The 27318-nt window shown below is 34.7% G+C and overlaps 1 protein-coding gene across 35 annotated transcripts in view; it reads right to left on the reverse strand.

The window, feature by feature from the left end:
- PTPRD (protein tyrosine phosphatase receptor type D) overlaps nt 1-27318 on the reverse strand; it is a 2176041-nt gene that overhangs the window by 1592776 nt on the left and 555947 nt on the right. For all 35 annotated transcript variants that reach the window (XM_072841294.1, XM_072841327.1, XM_072841326.1 and 32 more), the window contains one exon: nt 17543-17614. The gene's annotated coding sequence lies outside the window, so the exon portion shown is untranslated. The remainder of the gene's footprint in view (nt 1-17542; nt 17615-27318) is intronic.

Here is a 27318-nt window from a genome sequence, read left to right on the forward strand (position 1 = left end):
GAGAAAATGTGATGCAATTTTGAATGGTTTGTAGGTAAATACTTCATAATAAGTATCTTCTTCATTTTAAGAAGTATTAGAAAAGATGTTAGGGGTGCCTGGGTGGTTCAGTTGGTTGAGTATTCAGTTCTTGATTTCAACTCAAGTCATGATCTCAGGGTCATGGGATCGAGCCCTGTGGCAGACTCCATGCTCAACAGGAAGTCGGCTTGGGATTCTCTCTCTTTCTCTCTCTACTCCTCCTCACCCTCATACACTCTATAAATATAAATCGATCACTCAATCTTTTAAAAAAATTAAAAATGCTTATTTTTGTAGGTGTTATTAAAATTCATTTTTAAATACATTTATTTATCCATTAGATTTATGGGTTGCAATCATTTCAATAAAATAGAAATATATTGTCTAAATAGATATAAATAAATGATAAAGATAGATAGATAGATGATAGATAGATAGATAAGTTCTTCCTTAGTAGAATGCCAAGCAATAAATTCAGAGAAAATAATGGTGTTTTAATATTATCAGTGGAGGCTATAAGCGGTGGGTGGACATTTGAGAAAGAACAGAATTTCCTTTTTAATTCACCTCCTAATTTTATTTTATTTATTTATTTAGTAAACTTTATGCCCTACATCAGGGCTTGAACTCACCACCTTAGATCAAGAATCACGTGCTCTACTGACTGAGCTAGCCAGGCACCCCAAGAAAAAAAAGAATATTTACACAATCTCAAAGAAACTCCCCTTAAGGCACTTAAGAATTTTGAAAGGAAAATTGTAATTGAAAAGTGAAGAAATCTGTAGATTGTTTCTAGGGTTTTGGTTTATTGGTTTATTTCTTGTCCAAATATTGTTATTTGGGACATTATGAAAATGCTTCCTCCAGGGGCACCTGCGTGGCTCAGTCAGTTAAGAAACTGACTCTTGATTTAAGCTCAGGTCATGATCTCAGGGTCGTGAGATGGAGCCCCGTATCAGGCTCTGTGCTCAGCACAGAGTCTGCTTGTCCCTCTCCCTCTCCTCCTTCCTAGTCACTCTTTCTCTCTCTCTCAAACGAATAAATCAATGAAATCAGAAAGAAAGAAAGAAAGAAAGAAAGAAGAAAAGAAAGAAAGAAAGAAAGAAGAAAGAAAGAAAGAAGAAAGAAAGAAAGAAAGAAAGAAAGAAAGAAAGAAAGAAAGAAAGAAAGAGAAAGAAAATGCCTCCTCCTGCACACTTAAAATCATTTCTTTTCACAGGAATGCAAATTGTGTTTCATGGGGTACACACATATTTAGCCAAATGAGAAAATACTGCACTTTTTCCTAAACTGATTGCTCCAATCTACATTCCCACTAGCAATGTGTACAAAATTCACATTGCTACATATCTTTACTAAAAATCAATAATGATGACAGGTTTTCAGGTTTGTCAATCTGGTGAGCACAGAAATATTTCTCATTATGTTTTGATCTGTATTTTTCTTATTGCTAGCATCTTTTCATATAGGTATGAGGCGGCCATTTGTGAAATTCCTGTTCATGACTTATTTTTGGTGGCTTCTAAAGGAAGTATAGGGGGAAGAAAAAAAAGAAAGTATGAAGGGAATGCCTGGGTGGCTCAGTCAGCTAAGCATCTGACCCTTGATTCTGGCTCAGGTTATGATCTCAGGGTCCTGGAATCGAGCCCCCTGTCTAGCTTTGCACTCTGCTGGGAGTCTGACTGTCCCTCTCCCTCTCCTTCTGCCCCTTCTCCTGTTCATGCTCTCTTTCTTTCCATGTAAATAAAATCTTTTAAAAAAATTGAGGTGCTAGAAAATTGGACACACAGATAAGTCATCTTATGACCTGAGGGAAATGAACTTGAAGATAAAAGAAGCCCACGGACTGAGGAAGGCAGAACTACAAAAAGGAATTTTCTTCTTGTAATTAACGTGTGTGTCACAGAATTAACTACACCTGGACATTTGTACCTTCTTACTTACTGGCGTGTCTAATAAACCCCTATTGCTTAAGGCAATTTTATGCCTTACTAGTTCCCAATATGCTGCTCTCATACATAACATTCTAATTTATTGGCATGTGCAAATGACAATGAATAAATGTTTGTTGAATAAAAGCAATAGAGAATCACTCTATCTCTGAAACCTAAATGCTACTAATTTCTGCTAATATGACAAAAATATTGCTACCTGACTCAGAAAATAACTGGAAGAGAAATAAAGCCAAAGGCAGTTCTATTACATACACTAAAACCACCCTACATAAGTTTTACACACTGGGTATTTAATTTTAAACTACAGTTAGAATCGTAAAACTAATTTATTACATTTTATGTAGATCCGGCTGCAGTTAAGATTTATATTGGCTAAGTCTTATTTTATCCACTAGAATGAATAAAATGCAATAAACTGGAACCAAAAGTCAAATTCCTTTTTAGAAATTATTTTTTTTCCATTAATTGTTTTCTAGTTCTCAATAATTCACTATTATAGAGCAGAAAGCCCACTGAATTATATGGTTATAATGAGTTGTTCCTTTAACATGTTTTATGCCTCAGTATTTAATGCCTCAAAAAACCTGATATTGGCCTTATATAAAGCTGCCCTTGTATGGAATTGTGTTTTGCCTCAGAAAATAATATTGTATTGAAAGTATATACTCTTTGTCCAAATTTTAAAAGTTAAATAAAATGAAAATGATATATTTTACATATATATTTATACAAGAAAGTCCTACAAACTTTTTGTAGATTAAATATTTTATAAAGATTAATCAACAACAAATAAACCCTAGTCAGATTTTCATAAGTCACTAAATGTATATAAATATATCACTGTTATAACTTCATTTTAAACGTATAGCAGATAATAGACATAGTGGCAATGTTTCCTTCAGAGATCATAAACCACAATATTTCACATGTTTTTCATCACTTTAAGAATTTTAAATATCATTGTAGAAGTCAATAATTATCCACTGGTCCTGTTAAAAAGAATATTCCCCCAAATCCCATCTCATGATTTCTATATAGAACCAAAGCTATATCATAGCTACCTTCCAGTCTTCCTACAAACTTGTTTGGTAAAGGACACATTTAGTTTCCAAAGGGAAATGAGTCTGGGCCTCTCCAGCCATGACACAGATGCACGTGCCCATGTAATGGGGTATTATACATTGTAAAGCATTTTGTTTTTCCTTAGCGAAAACAAAACCAGTTCTTATAATTTCTACCATGGACTTGAAGAAATGAAAGCCCTAACTTGTTTTCTCTAAATAAATCAAACATCTGTGTTTTTACCTTCAAATTTTCACAAACCTTCATACTCATTGTTCTTTTCGGAATTCTGTCCAATGTTCCCTCACATATTTTATTGTTACACCTCAAGCTGTACATATTTTTTATTATAAAGTATGAGAGTTGCTGTAGAATTCTATAAAATCTGTATTCTTCATCTTATAGAGTTCTAAGTTTGCTTTTTTTTATTAGCCACTGCCACTTATATACTATATTGCATTGTTGGTTAGGGCCTAAGTAAAGATGCTTAAGTGCTTACATACTAAAAACAAAACAAAAACAGAAATGAGAAAAAAATAAAGTCCAGTTAAGAAAGGGAGGACATTCTGTACACCCATGGTGGTGGAAACAAGACCCATGCTCATTCTTCAGAAAAAATATTGCTTTAGTTTTATGTTTCAAAATAATATTTTAAAATAAAGGCTGGGAATTGTTTCAAATATACATTATCTTTTTACAAATTGAGAATGTTAATTTGTATACTTTAATTATTTTGGTTTTAACTGAAAAGCATATTATTTATTTTTCAGGCACGTGTACTTCCTATGTTTTTATATTGTTAACACTTGATGTATATTCAATCAATTCCAAATGTATTTTCAAATATTTTATGAAAATAACATTTGCATTATCACCGTCATGAAATGTGCTTGACAGAAGATAACAAATATTTTAATAATATGTAATTAAATTTTAATAAGCATTTGTTATGATTATCTAAAGCATTGTTCAAGCCCCACTTTGGCTGTGAAAACTACTAAATAAATAAATAAATAAATAGCTTTTAGGGGTACCCTCCTGGCTCAGTTAATGGAGCATGTGACACTTGATCCAAGCCTTATATTGGTTATAGAAATTACTAAAAAAAAAGTGATCTTTAGAAACTAAAATATTAATATCTGTATTTCCATAGTGCTTTTAAAATTAATTCCAGAGTAATTATGCACAAGATTTTATGCATTGTGTATAGTCTAGCTGCTTCTGAAGTCAGGTTTTCCCCAGAAAGAAGGCAAGTTCTCCCCAGAAAAGGAGTTATGTTGGTCATTTATTACATTTTATTACTCCATGTGACTGCCTGGTGCCTTGAGAAAATATTATCCTTTAGAAAATAAAACTTGTATGACTACAAATTCACAATCCTTTTGTAGTAATTACACAATTAACTGTCATAATGTTATACTTTAAAAAAAATGGTAAGATGCTGTATTATATTCAGCACTGTAACCAGATGTCCCAATTCACTACTTCCAAGTGTTTCATCTCCAATCCACTCACTCATTTCCACTTTTCTCCAACTCCTCATAGAAATTCTGACATTTTATGATTATTAAGCAATTTTACCTGAGAACGATAAATACCAAAATATGTATATTTGAACATAATCATAACACAAACCATTTGACAGTCAGATTTGAACTGGCTTACTAGATTTTCTCAAGAGTCCATGTTGATCATGGGAGAATCCATACTTCTTTCAGATTTACTTTATGCATCTTAGAGGGAATTAGAATAGGTGTTTGCACACATTTCAAATAGATGTAAACTTCGGGCAAATTTTAGGTAATTTAAAATTTAGGTAACTTTTAAATCACTTACCCACATTGTGGAAATACAAAATTGAATGATATTTGAAGAGAATTTCCTTGGGGAAATCTGTGTTATGAACTTTCCCTAATGAATTTTCAAGATTTTGAGGTATAAGCTACTAATACCTCAACAGAGAGTGACTCTAAGGTAATTGTTATGGGGTTAAGACCTGCCAGCAGTTTGAATACCTGTGTTACTGTCTGGGGGATATTTTAATGTTCTCTCGAGAAATATATAGGGTGAGATAAAGATCCTAACAGAAAGGAGACCAAGATGGCATAAACAGATCTCAAGGAAGAAAAACTAGAGGTAACACCTGATGCCTAAGTGCTGAGTGAGGTTTAAAAATGAATGTCAAAAAGGTTAACTACTTGCCTTACAGATACTGCTTTACAATATCTGTAGAGATTGGTGGGGTCTTTGAAGAAACCACAGTTGTACTGACAAGAAAAAGTCAGCTTCAAATATCTGCCAGTTCAGGACAACATCATTTAACTAAGAACTTTACTAATCCCCCTACCTCTTCTCTCTCATCATGCCCGAAAACTAAGCATTTTGAAACTGTTTGGCAAGCTGGAGTAGGAGGAATAAATCCTACAAGCTTTGAACAGAAAAAAAGAAAGTAGTTGATCATCCCATCTTTCCTGAACCACTGGCCAAAACATGGCTCAAACTGGCAAAGAAGAAAGGTCTTCATGTTAATCCAGGCCACAGAGCATGAACTGATACTGTGTTTTAAAGTTCTGAAGTGATTGTGAACATTTTTTACATCATCAAGTAACCAGAAAAGTCAAAGACCTGTCTGAGTTTCTGAAGGTGCAGGGAAATAACTATCATGGCAGTGATTAAAATAGACAATAGTAGACAAATATAAAGTTGCTTTGTTTAGTTTATCTCCCAATCTGTGCATAAGCATTGGAACAGTATTCACAATGAATTCACAAGAATAAAGCTGCCTTCACAAGGGGGCGCTGTTTCTTCAATATAGGAGCACTGTTCATTGCAAACACACAAGGTCTTAGCTTCTCATGCTTTCAATTTACTTCTATCGTGTGTAATATGATCTGTCATGGCTTTGATACAACCACTGTGGTCGGTCTGCCTGAATTCCAGGTATATTACACATTTACAAGAACTGTTTCCTTAGAAAAAGGAAGTTGTGGTCTCATAAGCAAGGAAGACACTTGGTTTAATGATGTAAATTTTTTTTAAAGACATGAGAAGGGTATGTAATTGCAACACACCACAAAACCTACAGTGCTTCTCAGATAACAGAGAAATTGCTCCAATCGATTTTAGCATCCCATTAAGGCCAGCCAGCAAACCAGGGATGTATTGTCTGCAACAATGAAGCATTCCCCTGGAGACTTAGCTTGGTAGAATAAATAAAAAGGGGTAATTCCTTCTATTAATTCAGTTCACTCTAGCCATTGATAGGAATATAGAGTCTGATTCCTGAAAACTAACCCAGGACAAGGGTGGGAGTGGGTAGGAGGGAGGAGGGTCTACCATCACTAAGAAGAAGGTGGACCATGATATGAATTATCAATTTTATTGTATCATACAGTAATCCCTTTATCCATGGGGGATATATTTCAAGACCCTTACTGGATGCCTTGAAACGGTGCATAGTACCAAATCCTATATATACTATCTTTTTTCCTATGCACACTTGTTAGTCACAGTGAGAGATTAACAATAACTAATAATAAAATAGAACAATTATAACAAAAGTTCATAATAAAAGTTATGTGAATGTGGTTTCTCTCTTTCTCTTATTATACTGTACTCGACCTTCTTGTAATGTGAGATGATCAAATGCCTACATGATGAGATAAAGTGAGATGAATGATGCAGGCACTGTGACACAGTATTCAGTGACTATTCATCTTCTGACAATACCTCAGAAGAAGGATAATCTACTTCTGGATGAGAGTTGACTGCCAGTAACTGAAACTGTGAGTAATGGAAAATGTGGAAAGCAAAACCACAGATAAAGAGGGACTACTATATATCCTAGGGGAAACCAAAATTTCCTCTTCCAGTAACTAAAAAAGAAATACTGAGCAAATGGATGAAAACTTTCATTGTGATGTTCAAAACAGTTAAGATAAATACATAAGCATTAAATTTGGGGGCGGTGGGTAGAAAGAGATGGATGGGATGTGACCATCCTGAACTTGTCAGGACAATAATGATTCCCTAGTTTACAAATATTCCCCAGTAACATAGAGAAAAGTACATATGCATCTTTCAAACAATATGCTAAGTCTGCGTCCAAAAGTACTAAAACAGAGATCAAAGATGGCAGTGAAGTAGGAAGACCCTAGATTCCTCTCATCCCATGAATACAAGTAGGTACCTATCAAATCATCCTAAATATCTCAGAAATCAGCCTGAAGACTTACAAAAGAAACTCTACAACTAAAGGGAAAGAAGAGGCCATGCCAGAGAAGGTAGGAAGTGTGGAAACATGGTTTAGGGGAGAAGTGGATCACAGGGCCTAGGGAGGAAAGAGAGCCACACCCACAGAGAAGGCTGAGAGAGAGGAGCACACAGGGGAATGGCACAAGGCAAACAACCCCCCAAAGCCATTAGCTTGGGAAATGAGAAAGATTGAGTTTTGTGAGTTCTTGCAACCAGCAGCGCTAAGAGCCTGGAGTTTTAAAGGTCAGCGGGCTTGGCTGGGATAGAGCCCAGAGGGTTCCTGGAGAGAAGCTAGGCAAACAACCAGGGGGCAGATGGTGTGGAAACAGCCATCTGAAGGGCACCTGTGGCACACAGTGAAGAGATTATTCACTTATGTCAGAGAGCATCTCTGGGAGGCAATGTTCACAGAGATGTCTCCCCAGGAGAAAGGTCGCTGGCCAGTGCTATTTCCCTTCCTTATTTTTCGACATAAAGACAGAGCCACTGGCAGGAGGCAGCACAGCATGGACACTGGCTGACTAACTTGCTTACACCAAGACCCACTCCCCTGCACTCTGGCAGGACTGCACTTGCCTCAGTCCCAGCATGGCAGGTCCCTCGCCCAGAAAACCAGCACAAGCCCCAACCCACACCATATCTCCTGACCAGAGAGTTTCACAGGGCCTCAGGTCTGGTGGAAGTGGTGTCAAATCTCATTCCATAAGCAGACCAGAGTACATCTAGTTAGAACTGGCCACATTGAGGCCAGGGGCTCAACACTGTCTACAGCAGGCAAGAAGAGCCTCTGCAGATGACTGGATTGAAAGATAGAGTAGCCAAAATAGCAAAGAAGAGTGCATGCAGCACACAGCAGAGATACTCCCTGAAGTAGCAGGCCCAGGGCATTACATGACCTCTTACGCATAAGGCCATTAATTTCAGAAGCAGGAAACAAAATTGGTTTTATAAACACACAGAAGAAAGGAGAGACTTAGACCAAATGCCAAGATGAAGAATTCATCCCAAATGAAAAGAACAAGATATGGTCATGGCTAGAGATCTAAGTGAAACAGATATAAGTAACATGCCTGATGGAGAACTTAAAGCAACATTTGTAAGGATACCTTATGAGTTTGAAAAAAAAATAGAGGACATCATGGAGATCCTTACCGCAGATATAAAAAAAAGTTTTAAAAATATCAATCAGAGATGAATAATGCAATAATTGGAAACAGCCTTCATAACAATGAAAAGTAGGCTGAAAGAAGCAGAGGAACAAATCAGTGGCCCTCTTCTCCCTCTGCTCCCCTGGGACCCCATGTTCTCTCAAATATCTCCCTTTCTATTCTAAATGGCATGCTTGCTGGATAAAGTATTCCTGGCTGCTTGTTTTTCTTGTTGAGCATGCTAAATATATCATGCCAGCCCTTTCTAGCTTGTCAGGTCTCTGCAGAGAGGTCTGCTGTCATTCTGATATTTCTTCCCATATAAGTTAGGAATCTTTTGTCTTGAGCTGCTTTTAGAATTGTCTATCTTTAAAATTTGCAAGTTTCACTATTATATGTAAGGGTTTTGGTCAGTTTTTGTTGATTTTTGGGAGGTCCTCTCCATTTCTTGGATATGAATCCCTGTTTCCTTCTCCAGATTAGCGAAGTTCTCAGCTATGATATGTTCAAATATACTTTGTGGTTCTCTCTCTCTCTCTCTCTGCATCTTCTGGAATCCTAATAAGAAGAATATTATTCCTTTTCAAGCTATCATTTTCTTTTTCAAAGCCTTTCCTCGTGGGTTCATAATTGTTTTTTTCTCTTTTTTCCTCAGCTTCCTTCCTTTCCATCAACTTGTCTTCTTTTAAAAAATTTTTTTTTACAACTTGTCTTCTATGTCACTCACTCTCTCTTCTCTTCTACCTCATTAACCTTAGCAGTTAAAGCATCCAGTTTAGACTGCATCTCAGTTAAAGCATTTTTAATTTCATCCTAATTAGATCTCAATTCTGCAGTAAAAGAATCTCTAGAGTCCTTTATGCTTTTTCCAGAGCCACCAGTAATTTTATAATTGTACTTCTGAATTGTATCTCTGACATGCTACTTAAATCTATATCTAGTAGATCTGTGTCAGAGACTATTACTTCCAATTCTTTCTTTTGTAGTGAATTCTTTCTTCTAGTAATTTTGTCCAGTACAGAGTGCTTGTATGAGCGAGCAGAGTCAAAAATATCAATCACAGCCTAGGTAAAATATACCCTAGACAATTCCAAAGAGGTCAGAGACCAGAAAATAAAAGAAAAAAAGGAAAACAGAACAGAACAAAACAAAAAGACTATGAAAGTGAAAAACAAATATAAAAAAATAATAAAATAATTTTTTTAAAAGGGGGTAGGGCAGAAGTGATGGTGGAGGGAGAATATGGTCTCCCTAAGGGGACCTGGAGGGTGATCCTCTTGGTTCTGAGTGTATTTTGTTCTGTATGTTAGAAGGTGCTAAATTCCAAATTTATATAAGCCAGCAAAACTTATAGAGAGACCCAACATCAACCACAAAACCAGAAACAAGATAAAAGAGGGGGACAGAATGAGAAAGAAGAAAGAATATAATCTCACAGAATGGACCAACATGGTGCTCCACTTGGTTCTGAGTGTATTTTGGTCCATATGTTAGAAGGTACTAAGTTCTACCATTATAAAACAAAACAAGACAAAACAAAAACAAAAACAAATAACTTATATTTCTACCAAAATTACATACATTTAAAGGAATCTAAAATTAAGAATATATCTTAGACATGTAATTGTAGAAATATGAAAGTCAAAAAGGAAAAAGCTTTAAAATGAAGAGTTCGTAAAATATTGTAGTTAAGGCAGGAAAAGAAAAAATATTGGGAATTTTTAAACCTGAAAGATAAACGAATCATAAGGAAAAAAATATCAAGTTCCATATATTATTTTCCCTCAGTCCTGGAACTTTGCAATGCTGCTTGGTCAGTAAACTTGCCCTTCCTTTGTTCTTCCTATAGATCTTCTGGGGGAGGGGCCTGCTGTGCTGATTCTCAGGTGTCGGTGCCTGGGTGGAGATGCCCCGCCCATCACCAGGTGGCCAAGCTCAGTGTGAAGCTATTTGTCCTGTGAGGCCTTTGTTCCCTGTATGGCCATGCCTTTCCCGGATGAAAGGTAAAAAGAAAAGAAAAATGGTGGCAGCCAGATCTCCAGCTCTAGAGCCAAGAGTTCCCCTTGAGTACAGAGCTGCAGTCTCTCAGTGCACACTGGTCTAGGTCCTCCTGGGCGTGAGGCCACCGATCTGTACAAATGCAGGGCACTCAGCGGCAGGAGAGTTTTCGCCGTTTTGAACCCTCCCCAGTTTGGCATGTCCCTGAGAGAATGGAGGATGGTCAGCTTTGTCCAATAACGCACCCTGGGAGCAAAAGCCCTGTGCTTCTAGACTTGTGCAGAAGTCTAGTTGGATAGACTTGAAAGTGGGATAGCCCACTTTCTTCAGTTGCTGGGCTCTGGGGTAGAGAGGTCTGGTGCTGGCCTGTCTACTCTGTGCAGTTCTCCCAGATTGCCCCAGGATGGTTGTGGTTTTCCAGCCTTTATCCTGATTGGACCCCAGTTTGTGGTGAGCTTTCTCCTGGGTGCCCCTATTCTTACTGTGTCTCTGGGAATATTGAGACTTCACTGTCCATTCTGTGATTCTGCCTTATTTCCCCACTGAGCACTTTTTAATCAGGGAAGACTCTTTCAGGCACAAATTTCTGAAATTCCCAATTGTCCACTGCCCTGCTTTCCTGCAGCAGCCTTCCACGGCTCCCTCCCCCACCGTTTATCTTCTGATATATTCCCTTCATTCCTCTTCTCCGCCTTCCTACCTTTTCAAAAGTCATCACTTTTCTCTCTGTAGCACTCCACCTGTTCTTTCTTTACATTTCATGTTGAATTCATAGGTGTTCAGGATGTTTTGAAAGTTATCTAGACAGCTTTATGGGACCAGATGAATTGAGGACCCCTACTCTTCTTCCATCTTGCCTTCCTCTTCCTTCTCTTAAGTAAATAAATATTTTTTTAAAGCAAAGAAAAAAAATCTTAAAAGCAGCAAGACAAAAGAAGCCAGTAAATGACAAGGGAAACTTATAAGGCTAGCAGGAGAATTTTCAATAGAAACTCTGCAAGCCAGAAGAGAGTGGCATGATATATTCAAAGTACTAACGGAAAAATATGCTGCCCAGAATACTTTATCCAACAAGGCTGTCATTCAGAATAGAAGGAGAGATAAGAAGTTTCCCAGACAGAAACTAAAGGTGTTCATGACCACTTAACCAGCCCTGGAATGTTAAAGAGGACTCTTTGAGAGCAAAGGAGAGACCAAAAGTGACAAACACAAGAAAGCATCAGAGAAAATGTCCAGAAACAATGACACAAGTAATAAAACGGCAATAAAAACATGTCTATCAATAACTACTTTGAATGTAAAAGGACTAAGCCCTCCAATCAAAAGACATTGGTCGTCAGAAAAACAAAACAAGCAAAGAAACAAACAAAAAAAAGATCCATCTATGTGCTATCTAAAAGAGATTGATTTTAGACATAAAAACACCTGCAGATTGATAGTGAGGGAGTGAAGAAACATTTATCACCCAAATGGATGTCAAATGAAAGTCAGAGTAGCAATATTTTATATTGAACAAACTAGACTTTTTTTGGTCTTCTATTGTTTTTATTCTGCTTTGGTATCAGGGTAATATTGGTCTCATAGAATGATTTCTAATGTGTTCCCTCTATTCCATTATATATAAAATTTTGAGAAGGATTATCATTATTTTTCTTTTTAATGTTTGGTGTAATACACCAGTGAAACCATGTGGTCTTGGGCTTTTATGTGATGGAAGATTTTTGATTCCTAACTCAACTTCCAGTCTTGTTATTGGTCTAAGAAGATTTCCTACTTCTTGGATTCAAGATTCAAAATCCAATTGTGGTAACTTGTGCATTTTTAGTAATTATCTGTTTTTTTCTGAGTTATCTGATTTGTTAGTATATAATTGTTATAGTAATCTGTTATTACGCTATATATTTCTATAAATCTGTTGAATCGTTTTCTCTTCCATTTCTCATTTTGGTTTCTGAGTCTTCTCTCTCTTTCTCTCTCTCTCTCTCTCTCTCTCTTTCGGTCTCTTAGTTAATGAAGTTAAAACATTGCCAACTTTATTTTTTTGGAAAAAATGGTCTTAACTCTCAATGTTATGTTATTGTTTAGTCTGGTCTCCATTTATTTCTGATTCTTCCCTGTTATTCCCTTCCTCTACTAAATCTCAGCTAAGTTTTTTTCTTTTTCTAGTTCCTTGTGGTTTAAATATTATTTACACTTCTTTTTGTTAATACAAGCATTTATAACATAAATTTCACTCTAAAATCTGCTTTTGCTTCATCTCATTGTTTTTGGAATATTGTGTTTTCTCTTACTTTTGTTTTGAGACATATTTTGATTTACTGTTTGATTTCTTATTTTTTCCATTGCTTATGCAGTAGTGTAGATATTTAATATTTACATTGTAGATTTCCCAGCTTTGTTTTATTTTTGATTGTTATTTTCCAATCCATTGTGGTTGGAAAATATACTTGGTATGATTTCAGTCTTCTTAAATTTGTAATATTTGTTATGTCTCTTTTTATGTGATTTAACCAGGAATTCTTCTGTGTGTACTTGAAGAAAATGTGAATTATATTTTTCATGGATAGAATGTTTTATATATATCTTTTAGAACTATGTACATTGAAGTGTGTTTTGAGTAAAGAAAAACGTTACTGTTAAAAAACAATAAACAATGACTTTAACTGAGAGTGCTCATTTAAAATAAAGCATATCAGAGGGGAAATGGACAGGGGGAGGGGTGAAATAGGTGACAGGGATTAGGAGTACACTTATCTTGATGAGCACTAAGTAATGATGTATAGAATTGTTGAACCACCATATTGTACACGTGAAACTAATATAACACTGTATGTTAACTATACTGGAATTAAAATTAAAAAGTTAAAAAAAAGGAAATTGCTAAGAAAAAGGTGCTAAAACACAATCAATGCAAACATACGTCATATGTTCCATTCAATTCAAAAGGATTAGAGAAATATATATATATATATATATATATATATATATATATATATATAAATCACAGCATGTGGAAACAGCTATGGTACTTAATTCTTTTCTCACTGATTTTATCACATAATGGAAATTTTTGAACATTATACCTGCCATGGTTATTGGAAAATGATAAATAATGACCCTGCAAAGATATAAGCATATGCATCATGGGCAAGAAATGCTAAGGATTAATGAAATAAAATTAAAGAGATTGGAGTTTATAGTAAAAATATAATGAACTTAATGATAAAACACTATGGCATTAGCTTTTACTTAGGGATGAATTATCTTTTTGTCTGTGTTTTAGACTACAATAATTTTATTTCCCTTAATGAATTTAGTTTCCACTGAAGTGTTTCAAAATGGTTTGAAAATACATTTTACATTTTTTCTTACTTCCTGTGACATTCCTCGTGTCCAGAGGTAGAATTAACAAGACTTCATGGGTGATATAAGAGTGGTGAGAGAGAAATCCAAGATATTTTTCAGGTTTCTTTTTGGGAAACTGGGTAGATGGTATTTCTTTTCATAGAAATGAGAAAGAAAAAAGTAAGTTTGTGGAAAAATATTGTGAGTTCAATTTTAATATATTGGAATTTGAGAAGCTAATGTGCTATCAAATACATTTGCTGATATGATTCTCAAGAATGAGATCTTAAGAGGACATATTGATTTGAGTGTCACTAGATATAAATAATCTCTGATGCTACAAGAGTAGATGAGTTCAAGCATGAAAGCTATGGACTGAAAAGAGGAAACATAAGTTATTGAGTGAATATTAACTCTTAAAAGACATATCTGGAAAAAGGAAAGACTTACAGCAAAGAAAAGAATTAATGAGGGCCTGGTGATGGGTAAGGAAAGAGGAAGTCACTATGGGAGGTCTACCCAATTAGAAAAATTCCAAATAAGAAAATCTTGGAAGTCTGAGAAGTGAGTCCCTATGTCATAAACACTGCACATGGTTTATTCAGAGACAAATCAACCACTTTGTTAGACCCACACCATATTTCATCTTAACACTTGGATTCTGTGATTTGTGATTTTTTACTAGGAATTTTGAGTACCAAGTTGCTTTAAAATTCACTCTGGGTAGGTAGCAAATTAATCCCCCCCCCCCCCCATTTTCTTTCAGCATCTAACAATTCAGACACCTTTATGAAGTGGTTGACTGCTCAGAACACAGAACAGGAAAAATTCAATTCAAAATGAGGTAGCAAAACTGCTGTGCTTTCTTTGTCTCTAGATCAAGTCATAAAGAAATAGTAGAGCCTAAGTATAGAGAACCTAATGCCAGGTAATAATTTGTTTGTTTTCATTTTTTAGACAAGCTAGATTACATGTACTATAACTTGGAGAGGCATTACTTGATCTCCCAAATATCCTTGAATTTAAAGGAATTATCTATCAGATGGGAGTCCTATGAAGAAAGCCAAAATAGATAAGTCATTTGAGATTTGCTGAGTTGGGTCAGATAAACCTTATATTCTTTCTTTCTCTTTCTTTCTTTCTTTCTTTCTTTCTTTCTTTCTTTCTTTCTTTCTTTCTTTCTTTCTTTCTTTCTTTCTTTCTTTCTTTCTTTCTTTCTTTCTTTCTTTCTTTCTTTCTTTCTTTCTTTCTTTCTTTCTTTCTTTCTTTCTTTCTTTCTTATTTCTTTCTTCTTTCTTTCTTTCTTTCTTTCTTTCTTTCTTTCTTTCTTTCTTTCCTTCCTTCCTTCCTTCCTTCCTTTCTTTCTTTCTTTCTTTCTTACTTTCTTTCTTTCTTTCTCTTCTTTCCTTTTATTTATTTATTTTTTTAATGAGAGTTTACTAAACCGGTGCATTAAAGGAATGATGTAGACCCAATACATCTGTATCTCAGCAAGGTATTTGACATGAGATTTTCAAAGATAAGACGTAGAGAATTGATTCCTGGATAACAGAGCATTTAAATGGATTCCTTAAACCTGTTCAGCAGTGTTAGGCTCTTAAATTAGAAGAGGGCTCAAATAAATGGAATCAGCAATTATGAAGGCTTTTATATTAAAGATTTAATGAAAGCTAGCTAGTCTGTAAATCCTGATTTTGTCCCTGAATAGCTCACCTCCTCCCTGCCTGTTTCAGGTTTGAGTGAAGGCTTGACATCAGTTAAATATGAAGTCCTATTCTAAAGGATAGGTATGAAAAAAAATAAAGGATAGGTATGGGGAGCTCTTGATTTATACACAACAGTCAAAGGAAGTTACATGGTACATTGTGAAGAGCAACTCCTATGGGGTTTTTGGTTTACACAGGCAGAAACCATATGGGTCAAATGATTTCACTCTGACCGTTTAATATTTCCCCCATTTCATTGTATAGTATCTGGTGGCTCACCACTGGGGACCCTATTGAGAAAAAAAATGGCAAGGATATGTATGACTAACGAATTCTATCATACAGTGATGATAAATGGTGTGAATCTAATTTTGCCAAAATAACAACTTGACAAGATATCTTTGGAGGTATTCCATATGACACAAGGTATTGTTCCTTGCTATTTACTTGGCTGTTTGATTCTCTATAACAGTCCGTCTGAATTATTTCAGTCCCTAAGCTTTCCAGAAGAGTAATGTTTTTAAAAAATTTTTTTTCCAGAAGAGTAATATTGATAAGATCACTGGATATGACTCTAAGCCACTTCAAACTCTTGATCCAACCAATCCTATCTACATCATCCCCATGCATACACACATTTGTGTGTATAAATGTATAAACACACTCACTGACTTGCAGTATATCACATAGCTGTCCAATCTATGCTTAAAATGAGGTTTGTTAGTCTTTGAGTACCCATACAACTTTGGGGATATATGGAAATAGGAGAAAGCAGAGGATTTCTCGAACAAGGGTTCCCAAAGTTCCACTAGAATACCTATAGAGAAAAGCTATATACAGAGAGAGAATATATACATTGTCACTCTATCTTTTAAAATTTCTTTTATGAGCATTTCATATTTTTACTATTATTTGTCCATCTATAATAATAGTGATAAATTTACATAGTTTATAAATAATGTGCATAGATTTGAGCATATATTTAACATTAACTGATGGATTTTTCCATCAAAAATATTTGAAGATCATAGCTCCAAAGCATGTGAGGGCATGAGAAATAGTTCAAAAACAGTAGGTTAAAAGAATTGAAAAAGTTCAAATTAATTAACTGTGATCTAAATGTAACACATAAATTCAAACCTGAGTATAACATATAAAATAAATTATGATGTTTTAAGGAGTGAGTGTGTGTGTGTATGTGTAAGACAGAGAAAGAAAAAGGTTAGTTGGATAGTTGAAGGGAGGGTTGTTTAGAAACATGAAACTGGACACATTAATACCACTTGTAGATACAAAAAATAATAATAAATTGAAGTAAAAAGACATGTATTTGGTTTTATGGCATAAACAACATAAGAACTATTTAACTTTAAAATTGCATTTCAACATGCAAAATAACTATTATATATTACCAAAATTGATAGAATTTATTTGCTTTTTTTTTTTTTTAGAATTTATTACATTTTATTGGGTTACAGCCTCAGACTTATTCATGGATGCTCATTCAACTATTGCTTGTGGACCATGATGTCAACTAATAAAATACCTTTAAAAATTATCCATAGGGGCACCTGGGTGGCTAAGTCACTTAGGTGGGTAAGCATCTGTCTTTGGTTCAGCTCATGATCTCAGGTCCTGGGATAGAGCCAGTGTTGGGCTCCTTGCTCAGTAGGAAGTCTGCTTCTTCCTCTCCCTCTGCCCCCCACCTCACTTGTGCGTTCTCTCTCTCTCTCTCAAATGAATAAATAAATTGTAAAAATAAGATTAAAATAATAAAGATTATCTATAAGTAATACCACCACCACAATTTTAGAACTTGAAAAAATTACTAGTTTCCATTCTCTACGTAATTTTAATTTACAACTATAGGTTTTGATAGTACTCCTATTAGAAGATTAATTAAAAACAAAACAAAATCCTGATGTAACAAATTTTATTTGAAAAAAAAAGTCTCTATTTAGCTAAGCAAAGATGTTAATATGTCTTTAGTCATCCTTGTTCTGTATTACAATCAAGTCTTGTAAAAAGAGCAATAAGAATGAGTGAGACTTACCAATATACAGCCTTTCCCTACAAGATGATTAATGGCTGGAGGATGAAAAGTGTCAAACCCCTCAGGACTTCCCTAAAAGGAAAAGAAAAAGGGAAGGGAATTCACATTTTTGGTAACTATTTGATGCTGGCGAGATAAATCTAAGTCAGCTGATGAGATAAAAAATGGAAAGCAATAATAGACACCTTATAGATTAATGAAACTGACTAATTAATGCTAAGAAATAATACCATCAAAAGGGTATCCTTGGTATAAAGTATTGTAACCCATTACATTTAAAGAATGGATATAATTCCTAAGTTTTTCTCTGATGATATAATAATCAGGCTATAGGATATTAATTTGATTAACCACAAACCCATTTTCTTTCCTTGAAATGACAATTTACCTTATTAAAACATAATTTTTTCAATTTTTATATGGTCTTTAAATCTGTTTTTTCTTTTTTATGTTGCATAAGAAAATGAGCCACTCACAACTTTTTTCTGTTATGTTACTTGTTATTCAGATATGTATTCTCATAGATTCAGAAAACACCATCTATCAAATTATACTTATAAGCTATAGAACTCTTGTCCCACATCCAAGTGCCTGTTGGACTCTAGAACAGTTAACAACTTCAAATTAACAGCACAGCACTAAACAAAATATTTGAGGCCATAACTATAATAAACTATAATGTACATAAAAACCCTTTAATATATCAGGATAGAAAATATGCAAGTCCATAGCTGAATATTGACCAGATAAGTGAAGCTCAAAGAAAAGTCATATATAGTTAATATGTCACCTAATATCACATATTTAACAACATAAAATTGAATTCGGTAACAAAGATCAGGTGGTTCCATCAGCTGTTTAATGATTATGTGGTAATTTGCTACTGAGATCTAAAGAGAAATCTGCAAAATTTCTGCCATTTACTGACCACAGAGAAGTGGGCATTTAGAGTTCATCATGATTTCTCACATCTGATCCAAATGTCCCCTCCTACACACACTGAAGCGTCTCTTCCTAGAATGTCCCCTTACTACCTATTCAAACATTATTCATTCTTTCCAAACCACTCTAAACTCACCTCATCAATGGAGGCTTAATTTTTTTGCATTCAGAGGCTTGTTCCAATACTAATACATATTCCATCATATATTTTTCACATACATGCCTTCTTTCCTCACCTAAGTGTTTAGTTTATTAGAACAGAAATCATGCTCTACATTTCTGTGTGTATTCAGAAAGTCAGATTCTAGTAGAATCCTAACCACTCAGCATGGAAAAAAAATATATATGTTTTCATTACTTAGTAATTGGTGAGTCTTTCTACATGCACTATATCTGAAGTGGTTAATCTCAAAAATTCCATTGAGAGATCAAGAAATGACTTTAGGTTTTGAAGAGAGGAACTGCTAGTCTGTCTTGTTTGACAAACACTTCTTGCTCAGGACTAAAGAAACAATATCAGAATTATTTTATTTTCTACATGCCTTTAGTGGATAATGTTAAAATCTTACAAGGTATTGCTATAACCTTCTGCTAAACTTTCAAAGAATTTAGGATCTAAAAAACCTAATCAAAATAACATTGAGTTGTTATGTGCCAGATGTGTGCCTCATCTATACGTATATATGTGTGTGTATATATATTATGTTGATAATTTCTTTTCATATGTAAATACAAACTAATAAGGGAGAAACTACTGTTAATTTCCCTTCTTTTCAGATGAGGAACCTGAAACAGAAAAATATTGAGTTACTTCCCCAAAGCCTGCTAGTCAGTAAATGGTAAAGATGGGATTTAAATGCAAGCAGTGACTCAGAGCCTTTCATATTAACTTCAATAATATGCTACCTTGTCTACAAGTCACAAATGCTAGATAAATGAGAAGAGAATGCCAGAAGGAAGGAATGAGATAGTTCAGTGTCAAAATGTGAAGCTGACATTTTTAAAAAGCCAGTAGCAATTCCTAAAGCATCTACTTTTCACACCCCTCCCCCCATACCCTGGGGAGTCTTAGAATCAATGTTTTCAGGTAAATGAGTCAAAAAGTTATAGAACTTTAATCTTGATATAGAAATGTATTTAAAAGTTTAGAAAAAATAAACTTTCTTAGATATTTCATGGGCACTCAACATTATCAAACGTCTTTTATATTATAATTTAAACTGTGCAATTTAAAGTAAGATTTAAAATAGCTTTTAAATTTGATCTGTACTTTTACCTCTCTGTTCTTGAACAACTTAAGCATTTTTATATTACCATTAACAAATACAGCATATGTAAGAGCTGAGTATAATTTTGAGCTTTTAGTGCTACAAATTTCACATTTCCCTAAAGGAGTCCTTTTCCCTAAAGCATGCACATTTCATAGAATAAAGTAATATTTAATAATGGTAGTGTTCAAAATTATGCATGAAGATACTCTTACTCTTTCTTTCTAGAAGCTGATTAACAAGTTATTATGTCTTATAAAAAACATTTTCCTGAGATTTATAGTATGCACTTAACTGTGAGGTAGATATCTTTGACAGAATCCTCCTGTTTAAAGATAAGGAAAAATGGGTCTCAAGCATGTTGAATCACTGTCCAATGTTACTCAAGTTGTTCTTAGAAGAGCTTGGGTTTTTTCCTTTGTCCTTTGAAACCAGGTTTCATGTTGTTTCTTTTTGTTGTATTTCTTTTGTGTACCATTGTCATCATTTTCTTACACTTCATATTGGCTTTTACTTTTCACAGAAAAAGTGAATAACAGACTCTCTCTCTCACACACACACAAAATCAAGTATGTTGTTCAAAAATATGCCATTTGTGTTTAAGCCATAATTTACATAAGATCTGCCATTATAAATTTAGAAGCTCACGAACTATTCCTTGTGTGCACTAATCATTTTTTTAAAAAAATTCTGTGAGCATCAGTGTTACAAATTAAATCCTATCTGATGGTCACTAATTTTAAATCTTAGAACACTAAGGATGATTTTAAAATATGTTATAAACAGAGGTGCCTGTGTGGCTCAGTCATTTAGGCATCTGACTCTCCATCTCAGCTCAGGTCATAATCTCATGTCATGAGACTGAGCCCCGGGTCAGGCTGCACACTCAGAAGGGGGTCTACTTGGGCTTCTCTTCCTTTCCTCTCTTTCTCTCTCAAATAAAATTTCTTAAAAAATCTTTTAAAAATTGTTATGTACACCAATAGTTAAGGAGACCCATAATATTGTGAAAGGGGAAAATATATAAAGTAAGCCTTCTATGAAATAAATTATAGAGATGAGGGAATTTCTGAGGGTTATAAAGGTACACAATAATAAAAAATATGTGCACTTCTTTTGAAGGTTCTTTAGTCTCTAGTAATAATTCTGTGAACAGAAATGAAAGATACATTGCTTAATAAAATATATGTGTAATGAAAAGACAAATATAATGTTTCCATAAAAGACTGTAAAATATAATCAAGAAAGCAACTGGCCTCATCCACAGGAAAAGCTAAAAACAGCTCTATATCTCAGTGAAATTCTTTCTAATATAATACTCAGTATTATTCAGCCTCTACTCCTCCCTCTAAATCATTTCTTCAGTCTCACTATAAGACCCCGTGCCTGAGTCCTCCAAGTGTAGCTCAGTATCCTCCCTTTTTCCTCCTACCCTTCCAGGTTGGCCTCAGGTCAATGTCTTCATACACCCTCTCACCAAAACCCTCGTTACCTGGCCTTCCTGCATTCTCAAAATCACTAGACTAGCACAACTATCCTTTTCTTCCATTCTAGACCTTCTTTCTCCTAACACTGACAATCTGAAATTCTTACAAACAAAATGCCTGATTAATGCTTTCTTTATTAAGAATAATGTACTTTGTCCAAAAATTTGGGTTGGAAAAGGATTAGTGAGTTTATAGCAGCATGATGACATACTTCTGACAATTAACTGTAGAGCTTTGCCCAAGAATCAGAAAGCCTAGATCTTCATTTGTCTGTATTTAAAAGGTAAGAGGAGATGCATGCCCACCTAAATTGTGGGGTGGAATATGCTTTACCAATGATAATTTCAGATTATTTTTTTTAGACTTATTTATTTATTTATTTGAGAGAGAGAGGGGGGGGGGCAAGGAGCAGAGGGAGAAGGAGAGAGACACATAAGCAGATTCCCCAGTGAGCATGGAGGTGGACTCGGGGCTTGATATCACGATCCTTAGATCACTACCCAAGCCGAAACCAAGAGCTGGACAATTATCAGACTGTGCCACCCAGGTACCTCCCCCCTTTTAAAAGATGTATTTACTTTTTTGAGACAGAGTGATCATTTCAGATTCTTGCTAGCATGTAATCTAAAATAAACTACACTGTTAGATATTCGTAAATGGCAGCTGGCAGCACACCCACTGCTACTCACATTGCGTATCTTCCAAAAATATCCAGAAATAGATATTTTAAAAACATGATAATTTACTAATTCTTTTGATAAGAACCAGAGGAGGATAGGGCCAGCAGTGTACATATTAGTGACATCTCTGCTTTCTAAGACAAATGTGCATCACTTTCCTTGACGCTGTGAGTCCCAAATGGTATCTGATTGATAGCAAGATGATAACTGCAATGTTATCACCATGCCTAACTCACTGATGTTTCTGACTGACAGGTGTAGCTAACAGTTCTAAGGCTCATTTCTTTGCTGAACACCAATGTTATCACCATTTAGGCATCACAGCAGATGATACCCCATTGTAAAATGAGTCAACCATATAGATATCGAATAGCAGCAGAAGATAGTTATGTATGTTTAAGAAATGTGACCAGGATTCCATGAACCATACAAATTTTTTGAAATAGGAAATTGATATATTTACTTTATAATTAGTAGATAATTTAATTAAGATAAGTTTCCCATGGGAATAGACTAATAATATTTGAAAGAGCAACAATTTTTGCTGTGTTGGAAAGTGTGCTAATTATCTTACATACAGAAAGACAATTTGTTTAAAAAAGATGTTTTGTTTTGTTAAACTGCAACTGTAGTAGCTAAAAAATAATTACACTGAAAAGGACTCTAAAGACTGCTCCAATATCTCAAAAGAAAAAGAAAGCAAACAAATGAAACACTTGTAAACTTCATACCCTATATAACTATAACTCTTCTCCATTCTCTTCTCTGTTGTGCCCTCGCAAAACAAATGGTTTACCTTTACTAACTCTACTTCCAAATGTTCTCTTCAGAGAAGGAAGGTGGGAGGATGGGGTGACTGGGTGAAAGGCACCAAGGAGGGCACTTGATGTGATGAGCACTGGGTGTTATACTATATGTTGGCAAACTGAATTTAAATTAAAAAAAAAAAAAAAAGGTGGGCATTCCGGATGGCTCAGCGGTTTAGTGCCGCTTTCCACCCGGGGTGTGATCCTGAAGACCCAGGATCGAGTCCCACTTGGGGCTCCCTGCATGGAGCCTGCTTCTCTGCCTGCGTCTCTGCCTCTCTCTCTCTCTCTCTCTCTCTGTCTGTCTGTCTCTCATGAATAATAAATAAATAAAATATTTAAAAATAAAATAAATAAATAAATAATTTTTAAAAAGGAGAAGAAAAAAAATGTTCTCTTCATACATTAAACATTTACTTAGATATTCCTGGCACTGACTGCTATATCTGAAGTTGAAAATTCTAATACAGATTTAAATTTCAGTTATTTTACCTGTGTTTTTTAAAAATATTTTATTTATTTATTTATGAGAGACACAGGGGGAGAGAGAGAGAGAGAGAGAGGCAGAGACACAGGCAGAGGGAGAAGCAGGCTTCATGCAGGAAGCCCTACAGGGCACTTGATTCCAGAATCCCGGGATCACACCCTGAGCCAAAGGCAGACGTCCAACCACTGAGCCACGCACTGAGCCTACCTGTTATTTAACATTTAACATTTGGTTCTGCCACTACTATTACCATTACCATCTTAAAATTTCTCTCCTGAATTCTATGACATTGTTTTCCTCTAGCTTTCTTCCGATCACTCTGATTATTCCTTCTTCATTATGTGTTCTATCATGTTTCCTCAATATTTCACCTTCTACACTTTGCATTTCTTATTTTATACTATCTCTTACAATGACTTCATACAAAGCCATGTTTCAAAAATAGCCTATTACTGATAAATCCAAATGTATAGCCTCCAAACATGTATCAAATTTAAATTTATATACAAATGTGACAAAGAGATTCCAAATTCAATGTGTAAAATTTTCAATCACCTTTCTTTCATCTGCTCCTGCATTCTCTATCTCAGTGAATAATAACAATAGATAACATTTATTCTAAGTCTGACACTTGTAATACCTTATTTAGGTACTCTACAAACACATAAGAAAAATATTAATATCATCATTTTGAAAATGAGACTGATACACAAAGAAGTAAAGCTACTCACATCAATACACGCAACTGATAAAAACCGAGCTAGAATCTGAACAGACTGTCTACACACTTAACCATTACACCTTTAAAGATACATGCCCACTTGCAGAAGTCAGACTGGAAACCATTGAGATTTTACTTTTATTCACCAGAAACAACTGTCTTCTCTCAGTTTACTGATTATGGGTAAAATATACTTATCTCATCTCTTTCCTCTTCTCCATTCCTATGGCTCTGATTTTAATTTAGATCTTCACTTCTCATCTAGATTGTTTTAATAATTATGGCTCTTTATATCAGCTCTTACTCTGATGATAAACTTTAATTTCTGATCTTGCCTCCCAACACTTTTTTTTTAAAGATTTTATTTATTTATTCATGACAGACATAGAGAAGAGAGGTAGAGACACAGTCCAAGGGAGAAGCAGGCTTCATACAAGGAATCTTATGTGGGACTCGATCCCAGAACTCCAGGATCACACCCTGAGCCAAAAGCAGATGCTCAACCACTGAGCAACCCAGGCATCCTGACTCCCAACTCTTTGTTCTACTATTATTTAAGATCAGTCTAGATAACTAGAAAAAAAAAAGTGTGACTATGAAAAAAGATGATCTAAATTACCACTGTGATTTTCAACAGTTTAAGACATATGCATAGATTTCATGGGGGCAAAACTCTTCCCACCTCCATAACTTGGTCTCCTAATATAAGAAATAAAATTTCTAACCATCAAAAATGAGATTAATAATTACAAATTGAAAATCTATAAAAATTATGAATAAAAGTCACCCTTCTATTTATATGTTGACAATTTAAAGCTCTCTTTTGCATCACATACAATAAATGCAAAGACTATGACTTTTCTCTCATGTAAAATGCAAGGCATGCAAATTGTCCATGTCCCCATAGCCAATTATTTTCATGGTATGGCAAAGTAAACCTATGAGAAAGAAGGGTCCATATGAGTTTTAGCTACCAAAATGTAAAATTTACAAGTCTTTAGCATCTGAATATGTTTATACAGAAATGAAATAGAAAACTTGGGAAGAGTTGCAGAAGTAAGCTGGATTACTCTCGTGAATTCAGGAACATTCTATTTCAATTTCCACCTAGAAGAATCTTTCCTCACATAAAAAATACATGAACTAAAACTCTTCATTAAAATGTCATTTCTAGGGCAGCCTGGGTGGCTCAGCGGTTTAGCGCCGCCCTCAGCTCTGGGCCTGATCCTGGGGACCCGAGATCAATTCCGCCTCAGGCTCCCTGTATGGACCCTGCTTCTCCCTCTGCCTATGTCCTGCCTCTTTCTCTGTTTCTCATGAGTAAATAAATAAATAAAATCTTTAAAAAAATAAAATGTCATTTCTATCTGTGTCCAAAGAAAGTCACTAAATTTCAATGGCTTTCAGTTTTCTTATCTGGGGAAAAAATAAAGTGTGAGGTGGGGAACATTTCACTACATGAATTTTAAGATCTTTTTCTGCTTGGCATTGCAATTTGGGTAGATTTCTCAAATTGTATAAAACTGCCTTGGTATCATCATGTGAATTAATGCAGAGGACAAAATCTGAATAATCAAAAAAGCAATATTATGTCTGTTGGAGAACAAAGAGTATGAGACAATTGTGATTTAAAATTTGAACTTCACAATTTGGATTATTTTAATTTTGAAGGAAAACAACCAGAAGCTTTAATGATACTCTTTTAAATTACCTTTAGTTGAAGTGTACAAATTCAGAATCACAGAAGTACACACATTGTTTTCAGGAATGAATGGGTTTGTTTCAAAGTGAATATAAATTTGAAGCAGAAAAAGTGAAAGCAGCAACCTCAATGTTTGGAAAAACTCTATCTGGAAAAATAAGCTCAAACTAGAGAAAGAAGTGAGATGAACAAGCATTTTTGGTTCAAATGATCAATAAAAACGCATGCACTGATGAAAAGTTTCTGACCCAAGAACTCAAAAGTATCCCTATTTTGTTGCAAGTCTGATGCCTTTGAATTAAGAGCACTCACACAGTTTTTACATTCTGAATGTAGCTTTGAATAAAAAGCCATCTAGCACTTTCAACAATTGGTCAAAACACATTAGATACATCTAATAGGGAGTCCTAAGAGCAGATGTGCTTCTACCCAAACCACACACTGAGAATTCCAATCAAACAGGCATCCAAATCACTACAACCTAATTGCCACTACCCTGAATGTGGGTTGCAAGCACTGCTGACCTGCCCTTGTTTTTCCCAAATAAAAATTACTGATCCTCTCAATTTAGCAGACTGCCCAAGCTGTTGGGAGATCCAGCAGCAGGGTCTTTAGCAACCAGAGGCTACAAATTGGTTTCTGCAGGCTTATTTATGGGGCTGATACAGTTTACTTCTTTCTGAATCAGTGGCAAAGATGGCTTAAGTATTTTCTTCCCTAGCAAAGAAAGGTTCTTTCAAAAATGTGATTTAAAAAAAATGAGATAATGAAAAAAAATGAAAGAATTTAGCAAAAATGTAAATGCAAAATTAAATTGAGCACTGGTACACCTCACTGTTAAAGCCATTTAAACAAATTGAAATGTATTCTTGCATCTCGGTTTCACACAAAGTGCAATATGCACTATTTTAAAATTAGATAATCTGCTTAAAAGCTATTACTGTAAAACTCCACCTTCTTGCTAACCAAATTTACTGTAATATGGGTGAGATTGTTTTTCTTTTACAATTTCTATTTGTTTTTTTGATGGGAATGATAAATTTAAAAATGTTTTTCATTTATTTAATGTAAATGCATTTTCATGCTTTTGAAAAATAAGGATTCAAAAAACATAAATTTCCCTAAAAAATGCATGATATATATATATATATATATATAATATATTTAAACAAATTGCAAGAACACATTATGTCACTATTGAAAGAAAGTAGTTTTTAAAGTAACTGTTGTAAACAATACTTTGTTTTTTCATGTCCAGAAACCAAAAATTGTAGTTTGAGAAATACATAGTTGTATCTTGAGACAATTTGAAATTATGCGAAAGACAGACTATCATTGGACAGTTTAAATTTTAACTTTGTACTAGAAATAAAATAGAAATGTGAAATTCAATGGATTTGAATTCTAGTGAAGTCAGTCTTCTTTTTTTTTAAGTGTCTAATTCCAGTTAGTTAACATGCAGTGTTATATAGTTTCAAAGTGATTCAACACCTCCATACATCACTTGGTGCTCATCACAAGTGCACTCCTTAATCTCCATCACCCATTTACCCCACCTCACCTCCCCTCTGGTAACCATCAGTTTAGTTTCTCTCTTTTTCTCTCTTTTTTCCCTCTTTGCTTTGTTTCTCAAATTCCACATATGAGTGAAATCATATAGTATTTGTCTTTCTCTGATTTATT

Source organism: Canis lupus, chromosome 10 (assembly GCF_048164855.1).
Source record: "Canis lupus baileyi chromosome 10, mCanLup2.hap1, whole genome shotgun sequence".
Classification (NCBI taxonomy): domain Eukaryota; kingdom Metazoa; phylum Chordata; class Mammalia; order Carnivora; family Canidae; genus Canis; species Canis lupus.